Here is an 11,924-nt window from a genome sequence, read left to right as displayed (position 1 = left end):
TTTGTTTCCCCCATTCCCACTCCCACCATCTCACACAAACCTCTGTCTTCTGTCATCTTGCTACTATTAAAAAACAAACAAAACAAACAAACAAAAAAAAAACCTAACTGCCTCAATGGGTTTATTTTTGCCCTTCTTCAAACTTACTCAGTAGCCAGAGTGACCTTAAAAAAGCAAATATGGGCACAGCACTCTCTTGAATAAAACACATCTGGCATAATAGGGATTAAGTTTACCATCTTCACTATGGAAAACAAACTCTTCTGTGATCTCACCAGCCTACACCCAAAGTCAACACTCGGCTCCCTGTACATTACTCTTTCAACTCCAGCCATATTGGATTTCTTTAGGCTCCTCAACCTTGCCATGTTTTCTCACCTCTTCCTACTAACCTTCTATTGCTCACATACTTTTAGTTATATATTTAATGCATAAACTCCAAGAGAGCACGGACTACATGCCATCTAGGATATCCTCTGTGCCTAACATGTAACTAAGAAATACAAAGTGTTCAGTAAACACTTTTTGAAATAATGCCACAGAATGCAAACAAATTTCTTCAAGTTACATTAGACTAAATCTGATCAAATCAATTTTTCCAGAAATCCAAGTTTTAACTCAGGACATATTTTAATGGAAATAATGTATGAAAAATTTAATCACCACTTATAACAGTGTTTCTAGGGGGATAAATATCAAGTTTCATTCAACCAGCTTAAAAAAAAATCAACTTTTGAGAATTAGGAACTGTCTGTACTCCAAACATGCTCAGTCATTATCACCTGATCTTGGCATTAAGCCAAATCCTCAAGCTCAATATTCACTCAAGCCTGCCCTGAGAATGCCAAGTAGAAATATAAGTCTTAACTCTTTCTGAGAGAGGGTGCTATTACCCTGGAGAGTTTGAAGACAGGAAAGAAGGACAAAGGAAACAAAGTCAGTATTTCTCAGCCTGACTGGGGATTGCACTGCTCCATTTCCCCTTCCTGCCGTTTGGTCAACTGTTTCACACAAACACTAACATCAGCTGGTAGCTTAGAAGAGAAGTTCATCTTTTTTTTTTTTTAATTTTTAATTTTTTATAAACATGTATTTTTATCCCCAGGGGTACAGGTCTGTGAATCGCCAGGTTTACACACTTCACAGCACTCACCAAAGCACATACCCTCCCCAATGTCCATAACCCCACCCCCCCTTCTCCCAACCCCACTCCCCCCAGCAACCCTCAGTTTGTTTTGTAAGATTAAGAGTCACTTATGGTTTGTCTCCCTCCCAATCCCATCTTGTTTCATTGATTCTTCTCCTACCCACTTAAGCCCCCATGTTGCATCACCACTTCCTCATATCAGGGAGATCATATGATAGTTGTCTTTCTCTGCTTGACTTATTTCGCTAAGCATGATACGCTCTAGTTCCATCCATGTTGTCGCAAATGGCAAGATTTCATTTCTTTTGATGGCTGCATAGTATTCCATTGTGTATATATACCACATCTTCTTGATCCATTCATCTGTTGATGGACATCTAGGTTCTTTCCATAGTTTGGCTATTGTGGACATTGCTGCTATAAACATTCGGGTGCACGTGCCCCTTTGGATCACTACGTTTGTATCTTTAGGGTAAATACCCAATAGTGCAATTGCTGGGTCATAGGGCAGTTCTATTTTCAACATTTTGAGGAACCTCCATGCTGTTTTCCAGAGTGGCTGCACCAGCTTGCATTCCCACCAACAGTGTAGGAGGGTTCCCCTTTCTCCGCATCCTCGCCAGCATCTGTCGTTTCCTGACTTGTTGATTTTAGCTGTTCTGACTGGTGTGAGGTGATATCTCATTGTGGTTTTGATTTGTATTTCCCTGATGAGAAGTTCATCTTTATCAATAAACATGATCGTGGTTCTTCTCTTTTCTTTCTCTGCCACCATCCTATTACTTGCCCAAAACACCAAGCGAAACTAATGCAAATCCTGTTCTACATTCACAACCGGGCCACTTGATACACTTGTGATAACAAAGCCCACCATTCCATGCTCTGGTATTCTGCTATATATAAAACTAATAGGATCACTGTCATTCCTTTGAAATTCACAATAGTACCACCCAAATCTAACCTCCTCCTATGATCCTAACTCAATATAGGTATGCGTCATTTTATTGCACTTCAATTTGCTTCATAGAGAGCTGCATTTTTTATAAATTGAAGGTCTGTCACAACTCTGCATCAAGCAAGTCTGTTGGCATCATTTTCCCAACAGCATTTGCTCACTTCATGTCTCTGTGTCACATTTTGGTAATTCTCATAGTACTTCAAACTTTTCATTATTATTATATTTATTATCGTGACCTGTGATCAGGGATCTTTGATGTTACTATTGTAATTGTTTTGGGGGTGTTACAAACTGCAGGCATACAAGGCAGCAAACTTCATAAATGTTAGGTGTTCGGACGGATCCACTGACCGACTGTAATCCTCCTCTCCTCCTGTGTTCAAGCCTCCCTATTTCCTGAGACACAACAATATTGAAATTAGGCCAATTAATAACCCTACAATGGCTCCTAAGTGATCAAGTAAAAGGAAGAGTCACATGTCTCCATTTTAAATCAGAAGCTAGAAATGATTAAGCTTTACGAGGAAGGCCTATCAACAGGTGAGATAGTCTGAAAGCTAGGCCTCTATTGTCAAACAGTTAGCTGAGTTTTGAATCCAAAGGAAAAGTTTTTAAGGAAATTAAAAGTGTTACTCCAGTGAGCACACAAATAAGATATCAAAACAGCCTTATTGATGATGTGGAAAAAGTCTGAGTGGTCTGGATACAAGCTCGAACCAGCCACTACATTCTCTTAAGCCAAAGCCCAATCCAAAGTGAGAGCCACCCCTCTTCAATTCTGTGAAGGATCTTAGAGGTGAAGAGGCTGCCAAAGAAAACTTGGAAGCTGGCAGAGTTTGGTCCATGACGTTTGAGGAAAGAAGCCTTCTCCATAATAGAAAAATACAAGGTGAAGCAGCAAAGTGCTGATGGAGAAGCTGCAGTGAGCTTTCCAGAAGCTCTAGCTCAGATACTTCATGAAGGTGGCTACACTAACCAACAGATTTTCAGTGCAGATGAAACAGCCTTCTATTGGAAAAAGATGCCGTCTAGGACTTTCACAGCTGGAGAGAAGTCAATGCCTGGCTTCAAAGCTTTAATGGACAGGCTGACTCTCCTGCTGGGTTTAATGCAGCTGGTGACATTAAGCTGAAGCCAATGTTCATTTATCACTCAAAAATCCTATAGCCCTTAAGAATTATGCTAATCTGCTCTGTCTGTGCTCTGTAAATGTAGTAACAAGGCCTGAACAACAGCACATCTGTTTATGATATGGCTTACTGAATATTTTAGACTTACTGCTCAGAAAAAAAAAGATGCCCTTCAGAATATAACTACTCATTGACAGGGTACCTGGTCAGCCAAGAGCTCTGATGGAGATGGACATGTTGTTTTCATGTCTGCTAATAAAACATCCATTCTGTAGACCATATAGCAAGGATTAATTTGACTTCCAGTCTTATTATTTAAGAAATACATTTCATAAGGCTACAGTTGGCACAGATAGTGTTTTTTCTGATGGCTCTGGGTGACTCAACTGAAAACTTCTGGAAAGGATTCACCATTCTAAATGTACACTCATAACTCATGAGAAGAGGTCAAATATTAACATTAACCTGTTTTCCAAACAGCAGTTTGGAAAAAGTGTATTCCAACCCTCATGGATGACTTTGAGGGATTCAAGAATTCAGTGGAGGAAATAATTGCAGATATGGTGGAAATAGCAAGAGAACTACAGTTAAAAGTGGAGCCTGTAAAATCAACAACACAAGAAACAATAGGTGTTGGCGAAGGTATGGAGGAAAAGGAGCACTGGTACACTGTTGGTGAGAATGCAAACTGGTGCAGCCACGTGGAAAATGGTATGGAGGTTCCTAAAAAGTTAAAAATACAACTATCCTATGGTCAAGCAATTGCACAATTTGGGTATTTGCCCAGAGAATACAAGTACACTAATTCGAAGGGACACATGCACCCTTATGTTTACAACAGCATTGTTTACAATAGCCAAGAAATGGAAACAACACAAATGTCCATCTACTAAAGAACGGATAAAGTAGATGAGATACATACAAATATATATACATCCAGTGTGTGTGTGCGTATATCCACACATACAATGGAATACTATTCACCCTTAAAAAATGAAATCTTGCCACTTACAGTGACATGTATAGAGCTAGAGAGTAAAATGTTAATTGAAATAAATCAGTCACTGGGTGCTTGGGTGGTTCAGTTAGTTGAGCATCTTTGTATCAGATCATGATCCCAAAGTCCTGGGATCGAACCCCGCATCGGGCTCCCTGCTCATTGGGGAGCTTACTTCTGCCACTCCTTGTGCTCTCTCATGCTCTGTCAACTAAATGAAAATAAAGTCTTTTAAAAAAAGAAATCAGAGAAAGACAAATACCACATGATTTCACTCATACATAGAATTTAAGAAACAAAACAAACAAGGAAAGAGGAAAAAATAAGAGAGAGAGGCAAAGCAAGAAACAGACTTTTTCTTTTTTTAATTATACAGAATAAACTGATAGTTCCCAAGGAGAGGTGGATGAGGGGATGGATGAAATAGGTCACGGGGATTAAGGAGTGCACTTTTCATGATGAGCACTGGGTAATGTGTAGAATTGTTGAATCACTGTATTGTTCACCTGATACTAATAAAATGCTATATGTCAACTAACTGGAATCAAAATAAAAACTTTAACAAAATGGAGCCTGAAGCTGTGGCTGAATTGCTGCAATGTCATGATAAAGCTAATGGATGAGAAGTCTCTCATGGACAGTGAAGAAAGTGGTTTCTTGAGAAGGAATCTACTCCTGGTGAAGATGCTATGAAGACTATTGAAATAACAACTAAGGATTGAGAATACTATGTCTACTTAGTTGATAGAGCAGCATCACGGTTTGAGTGGATTGACTTCAATTCTGAAAGAAGTTCTACTGCGGGTAAAATGCTATCCAACAGCATCACATGCCACAGAGAAATCCTCATGAAAGGAAGAGTCAATCGGTGCAGCAAACTTCCTTGTCTTATTTTAAAAAGTTGCCACAGTCACCCCAACCTTCAGCAACCACCACCCTGATCAGTTAGCCACCACCCATAACGAGGCAAGACCCTCCACTAGCAAAAATGTTAGGACTCACTGAAAGCTCAGATGATGGTTAGCATTTTGTAGCAATAAAGTATTTCTTTAATTAAGGAATGTACATGTATATAATTATGTACATAATTATATAATTATTATACGATATATAATTATAAATATATACAAATACATAATTATACAATATAATATGCTATTGTATAATATATTAGTTGTTATGTTATATGTTATATAATTGGTATCTATATTATATATTATATAACATAACGTGTTATATATTATATGTTACATAACAATATAATTATATGTTATATAATTATACAACATAACAATGTTATTGTGTAATGTTATATATTATTATCTATAATATACAGTAATTATATATTATTATATATTATATAATTATATGATTACAGCATGCTATATTATGCATAATATAGAATTAAATATATAATTACCCACCCAACTCAGCCATTACTGTTGGGATAAGAACTAAAATCTTGACTAGAGCCTACAAAAATCAGTCTGATTTGACCTCATCTCCCTAGTTGCCTCTCTTCCCACTCAACACTTCAATTTCTAGCCTCCCTTCATTTCCTTGAAAATACCCATTTCCTTACCTAGGAAACTACTGCATATTCTGTTTCTGCTACTGGAAGTGCTCTCCCTTTCATCCACTCTACATTTGCCTACTTCTACTCAGCCTTTTTTTTTTAAGATTCATTTGAGAGAGTGAGAGAGAGCAGGAAAAGGGAGGAACAGAGGGAGGGGGAGGGAGAAACTCAAGCAGACTACACACTGAGTGCAGAGCCTGACCTGTGGCTTGATCTCCCAATCCTGAGATCAGACCTAAACGGAGACCAAGAGTAAGACACTTAAGTGACTATCCCACCCAGGCACCCCTCTACTCAACCTTTAGATCTCAGCGGAAACATCACTTCCTGAGAAGACTGTCTCCCTTCAGCCTCCTTCTGAGACATCACTGAACCATTATATACTATCACAGCACTGTGTGCTTTTCTTCTCAGCCCTTCCCAGTGCCTATTACAGCACTGGATATAGGAAATGCCAAACAATTATTTTTCAAATCAACCCTTGCTCGAGGGGTTTCAACTCACCAGAAAGAATAATACCTTGTTGTCTATTCTGAATCTTGCTTCAGCTGCCACCTGCATACTTCTTAAAAAAAAAAAAAAAGAAAAAGAAAAAGAAAAAGTCTTCAGACCAAAAATTTCTGTTTGTTTTATGAGTTTATGTCTATATTATAGTTCTAATAGTTGGGACAGTGAGATAATATTGTATGCCCTTCTTTTCCTTATTACAGATTTTAAACCCAGAATACTTACCAATAAACTTGACTGTCTAACACCTCTCTCAGATCATGTGGTAAATATGTTGAATGAGAGAAATCTCTCCTTTAAAATTAATCACTGCCATCTGTGTGCTTTATACATGTACTTTGCTCAGACATTTGTAATTTTCACATTGTCCTATCATTATTTGTTGACTTATAGGACCTGCTGAATATACCCATTTACATACTTGTTCATCAATAATAGGAACTTTGTGTTGTTTTAGTAAACTCGGCTCAAGTTTACACTTAGTAAACATCTAGTAATTCTTTATAATATAATAGATTGAGTCCGCTTAGGGTTCTGAGAAATCCTTAAGGTAAATCTTTTTTAGGGATGCTTTCTAGGTTAAGCATCTGCCTTCGACTCAGGTCATGATCCCAAGGTTCTGAGATGGAGTCCTCATTGGGCTCCTTGCTCAGCAGGGAGCCTGCTTCTCTCTCTGCCTGCTGCTCCCCCCAACTTGTGTGCCTTCTCTCACTCCCTCTACCTCTGACAAATAAATAAATAAAATCTTTAAAAAATAAGTAAGTTTTGGGGATGCCCGGCTGGCTCAGTTGGTTAAGCCTGTCCCTTTAGCTTAGATCATGATCCCAGGGTCCTGGGATTGAGTCCCGAATTGGGCCCCTTGCTCAGCAGGAAGCCTGCTTCTCTCTCTGCCTCTGCCTGCCACCCCACCTGCCACTCTGCCTGCTTGTGCTCTCTCTCTCTGACAAATAAATAAATAAAATATTTTTTTAAAAATAAGTAAGTTTTAAAAAATCCTTTCTAAGTAAGGTTTTTCAGAATATTCCGGGTTCCTCTTATATCATTAATATTACTGATTATCATTAATATTTCTAATTTAATACTGCTGATAATAAGAATGAAAACAGCTGATAATTATGTGTAGGCCGAAATCACTCACTGCCATATATTACATAGTCCTTTTAAAAGGACTGCAGCCATAGGTTTCTAATTTGGATATAAATAAGACCTCTTGAAGATAACAAAGAGAAGTTCTGCACAAAATGAGAGAAGGAAGGGAGGAAGGGAGGGAAGGAAAAAAAGAAAACCTGGAGCCTTGAGAGTGAACAAAAACCTGAAGAATCTGGATGGAATCTATACCTGAGCTTTGTGTAGAAGAATGAAACTTGACCATTCTCTTATACCATACACAAAAATAAACTCGAAATGGATAAAAGACATCAATGTGAGACAGGAATCCATCAGAATCCTAGAGGTGAACATAGGCAATAACCTCTTCGACATCACACACAGCGACTTCTTTCAAGACATGTCTCCAAAGACAAAGGAAACAAAAGCAAAAATGAACTATTGGGACTTCATCAAGATCAAAAGCTTTTGCACAGCAAAGGAAACAGTCAATAAAACAAAGAGGCAACCCACGGAATGGGAGAAGATATTCACAAATGACACTACAGACAAAGGGCTGATATCCAAGATCTACAAAGTACTCCTCAAACTCAACACACACAAACAGATAATCATGTCAAAAAATGGGGCAGAAGACATGAACAGACACCTCTCCAAAGAGGACATGTGAATAGCTGACAGACTCATGAAAAAATGTTCATCATCTCTAGCCATCAGGGAGATTCAAATCAAAACCATACTGAGATACCACCTCATACCAGTTAGAATGGCCAAAATTAACAAGACAGTAAACAACATGTGTTGGAGAGGTTGTGGAGAAAGGGGAACCCTCTTATACTGTTCATGGGAATGCAAGTTGGTGCAGCCACTTTGGAAAACACTGTGGAGATTCCTCAAGAAATTAAAAATAGAGCTCCCCTATGACCCTGCAATTGCACTACTGGGTATTTACCCCAAAGATACAGAGGTAGTGAAAAGAAGGGCCATCTGTACCCCAGTGTTTATAGCAGCAATGGCCATGGTCGCCAAACTGTGGAAAGAACCAAGATGCCCTTCAATGGACGAATGGATAAGGAAGATGTGGTCCATATACACTATGGAGTATTATGCCTCCATCAGAAAGGATGAATACGCAACTTTTGTAGCAACATGGACAGGACTAGAAGAGATTATGCTGAGTGAAATAAGTCAAGCAGAGAGAGTCAATTATCATATGGTTACACTTATTTGTAGAGCATAACAAATAGCATGGCGGACAAGGGGAGTTAGAGAGGAGAAGGGAGTTGAGGGAAATTGGAAGGGGAGTTGAACCATGAGAGACTCTGAAAAACAATCTGAGGGGTTTGAAGGGGCAGGGGCTGGGAGGTTGGGGGAACCAGGTGGTGGGTATTGGAGAGGGCACGGATTGCATGGTGTACTGGGTGTGGTACATAAACAATGAATCTTGGAACACTGAAAAAAAATTTAAATTAAATTTTTAAAAAAGAATTAAATTAAAAGAATTAAATTTAAAAAAAAGAATTCATGCACTGAAAAAACTCAAAGCAGTCCAGCTAAAGATAAAACAGCTGAATTGAGATTTGAACTGCTACCCAAGGGATAGAAATTATACTGTGATTTGAACCAAGTTAATTGTCTGGTGAAAGAAAAAATTCCATACTTTCAGAGGCATATAGCAGAATTCAGAGTCTTTACAGCACAATGTCAAGGTGAATTCAAAAATATTCAATAAATTAAGGACCAGAAGAATGTGAATTCATCTCAAGAAAACAGACAAAGGAAATTAACTTTGATATGACCCAGATGTTTCAATTAGCAGACATGGATTTGAGAGAAGCAAGTAAAACAATGCTAAACGAACTATTAGTGTTTTCCTTGGCCTTACAATGACGAACAATAAAACTGATCTCAACATTAAAATAGAAACTTTATAAAAAGCCAAATGGAAATTATAAAGTTAAAAAATACAGTATCTGAAATCAAAAAGGCCCCTTTTTGCAGATACCACTTTCTTCCTCAAAAAAATTCTTTGTACTTTTTCTTTAAAGATTTTTTATTTTTATTCATTTACTTGAGAGAGAGAAAGAGAAAATGAGAGAGGTCAGTGGGAGAAGCAGACTCCCTGCGGAGCACAGAGCCCAATGCGGGACTCAATCCCAGGACTCCAGGATCATGACCTGAGCTGAAGGCAGTGGCTTTACCAACTAAGCCACCCAGGCCCCCTGTATTTTTATGTATAATAATCTCTTTTGTTTAGTTTCTCTGAAACTAATCTTAGCTATCTAACTACTCAGTTCCGCCTTCCTTGAGTGTTCAGTGGCTGATCTGGTATTTAGAAAAGATATAATCTCTCTGACTTGATTCCTGCCTTAATTTTATTCCACTACCTTAACTAACATTTTCTGTCTAATTTGACCTAACCCTGCATCCCATCTGCAGTAGTTTTAAACGTCTATGGGAAACCTGGCTGGCTCAGTGAGTAGAGCATGTGACTCTTGGTCTGGGTGTTGTAAGTTTGAGCCTCATGTTGGGTATAGAAATTACTTAAAAATAAAATATTTTTTTTAAAAATCCAGATTTCATGACATTTGCTCCTTCAAAAAGTAGACCATGAATCCCCCTCTTTGAGAGTGGCCTGGACTCAAAGAATCATTTCTAATAAACAGAATATGGCAAAAGTGATAGTATGATTTCCAAGACTCAGTTATGGAAGACACTGAAGCCTCTTCCTTTCTCTCTTGAGTCACTCAACCAGAGGGAAGCAGCTGCCCATGTCATAAAGACACTGAAGCAACTCTACGGACAAGGACATGTGGAAAGCAACTGAGTTCTCTTGCAGATAGCCAACAAGAGGTCTTCAGCCAAGAGTCATGTGTTATGGGTTAAATTGTGTCTTCCCCCACCCCCACAAAAGATTAGTTGGAGTCTTAACTTAGGTACCACACTACCTAAAAATATGACCTTGTCTAAAATAAAATACCTCTTACGGAGGTAATCAAGTTAGAATAAAGTCGTTAAGATGAGCCCTAATCCAATATGACTGATGTTCTTATAAAAAAGGGAAGAGACATGCACACAGGGAGAACGCTATGTGGAGATGAAGGCAGAGATCAAGACAAGGCAAGCACAACCATCAGACTGCCAACAGACAACGGTGAGCTAGGAGAGAGGAATGGTATAGATTCTCCCCCCAGTTCTCCAAAAGAACCACCCTGCCAACACCTTGATCTTTCACTTCTAGCCTCCAGAACAGAGATGGTACATTTCTGCTGCTCTAAGCCATCAAGTTCCAGCAGCCCTAGGAAAAAAACACAACATGTGAATGAACCACTTTGGAGGCAAATCATCTAGTTCCAGACAAGCTTTTAGATAGATGAGTGCAGCCCTAATCATTATCTTCACCTCTACTTCCTGGGACCACCCTAGCTGGAACTGACTGCTAAGGGGCTGCTGAATTCCTGAGCCACAGAAATTAAGAGATAAGCATCTGCTGTTTTAACTGTTATTATGGACTGTGTCCATAATAACTATGTCCATAATAATAACTGTGTCCCCACCCTATATTCAGATGTTGAAGCCCTAACCCCTCAAGTGACTGTGTTTGGAGACAGAACCTTTAAAAAGGTAATTAAGATTAAATGAGACTGTTAGGAAGGGGCCTTAATCCAATATGATGGATGTGCTTATAAGAAGAGGAAGAAACCGGAGTGCCTGGATGACTTAGTCATTAAGCATCTGCTTTCTGTTCAGATCATGATCCCAGGGTCCTGGGATTGAGCCCCACATCAGGCTCCCTACTCAGCGGGAAGCCTGCTTTTTCCCTCTCCCACTGCCCCTGGTTGTGTTCCCTCTCTCACTGTCTCTCCATCTGTCAAAGAAATAAATAAAATCTTTAAAAAAGAAGAAGAGGAGGAGGAGGAATAAACACCAAACAGAGGGAGAGGAGAAACCCACCCTGCTGACATCTTGACCTTGGACTTCCAGCCTCCAGAACTGTGAAAAAATAATTTTCTGTTGTTTAAGCCACTCAACCTATGGTATTTTGTTCTGGAAACCCCAGAAGAATAATACAGCTGGTAAGTTTGGGGATAACTCATCACACAACAATAGATAATAATATACTTTCCCACACCAGCGCCCCCAAACACACACATTTTCCATCTCCATTTATCACCCAAAATTGTCTCAACAGTCTATCCCCAAAGTATGCAAATTAGAAACGTCAGCAACATTTCTTTGAACAGATTTGGTGTTTTGAAACTTGATTTTCTCACAGATTATGGAAAAGGCTCTGTGCTAAATCTGTCAGGTGAGGACCAAGACTTCCCATAATGACCTTTAACCTTTAAGTGAAAGTAGTCAAAGATGACAATTAGCCTAGGTGTGACCCTGTTTGATTTCAGACTATGAGCATGATGCAGATCATAATAGGAGGCTTATACTTCTAACCCAGTGGGAAACTTGTGTCCATTGGAAAGAGCCACTACCTTCTCTCTGCTTTC

This window comes from Mustela erminea, chromosome 2 (genome assembly GCF_009829155.1).
Source record: "Mustela erminea isolate mMusErm1 chromosome 2, mMusErm1.Pri, whole genome shotgun sequence".
Taxonomy (NCBI): Eukaryota; Metazoa; Chordata; class Mammalia; order Carnivora; family Mustelidae; genus Mustela; species Mustela erminea.
This window is presented reverse-complemented; position numbering follows the sequence as displayed.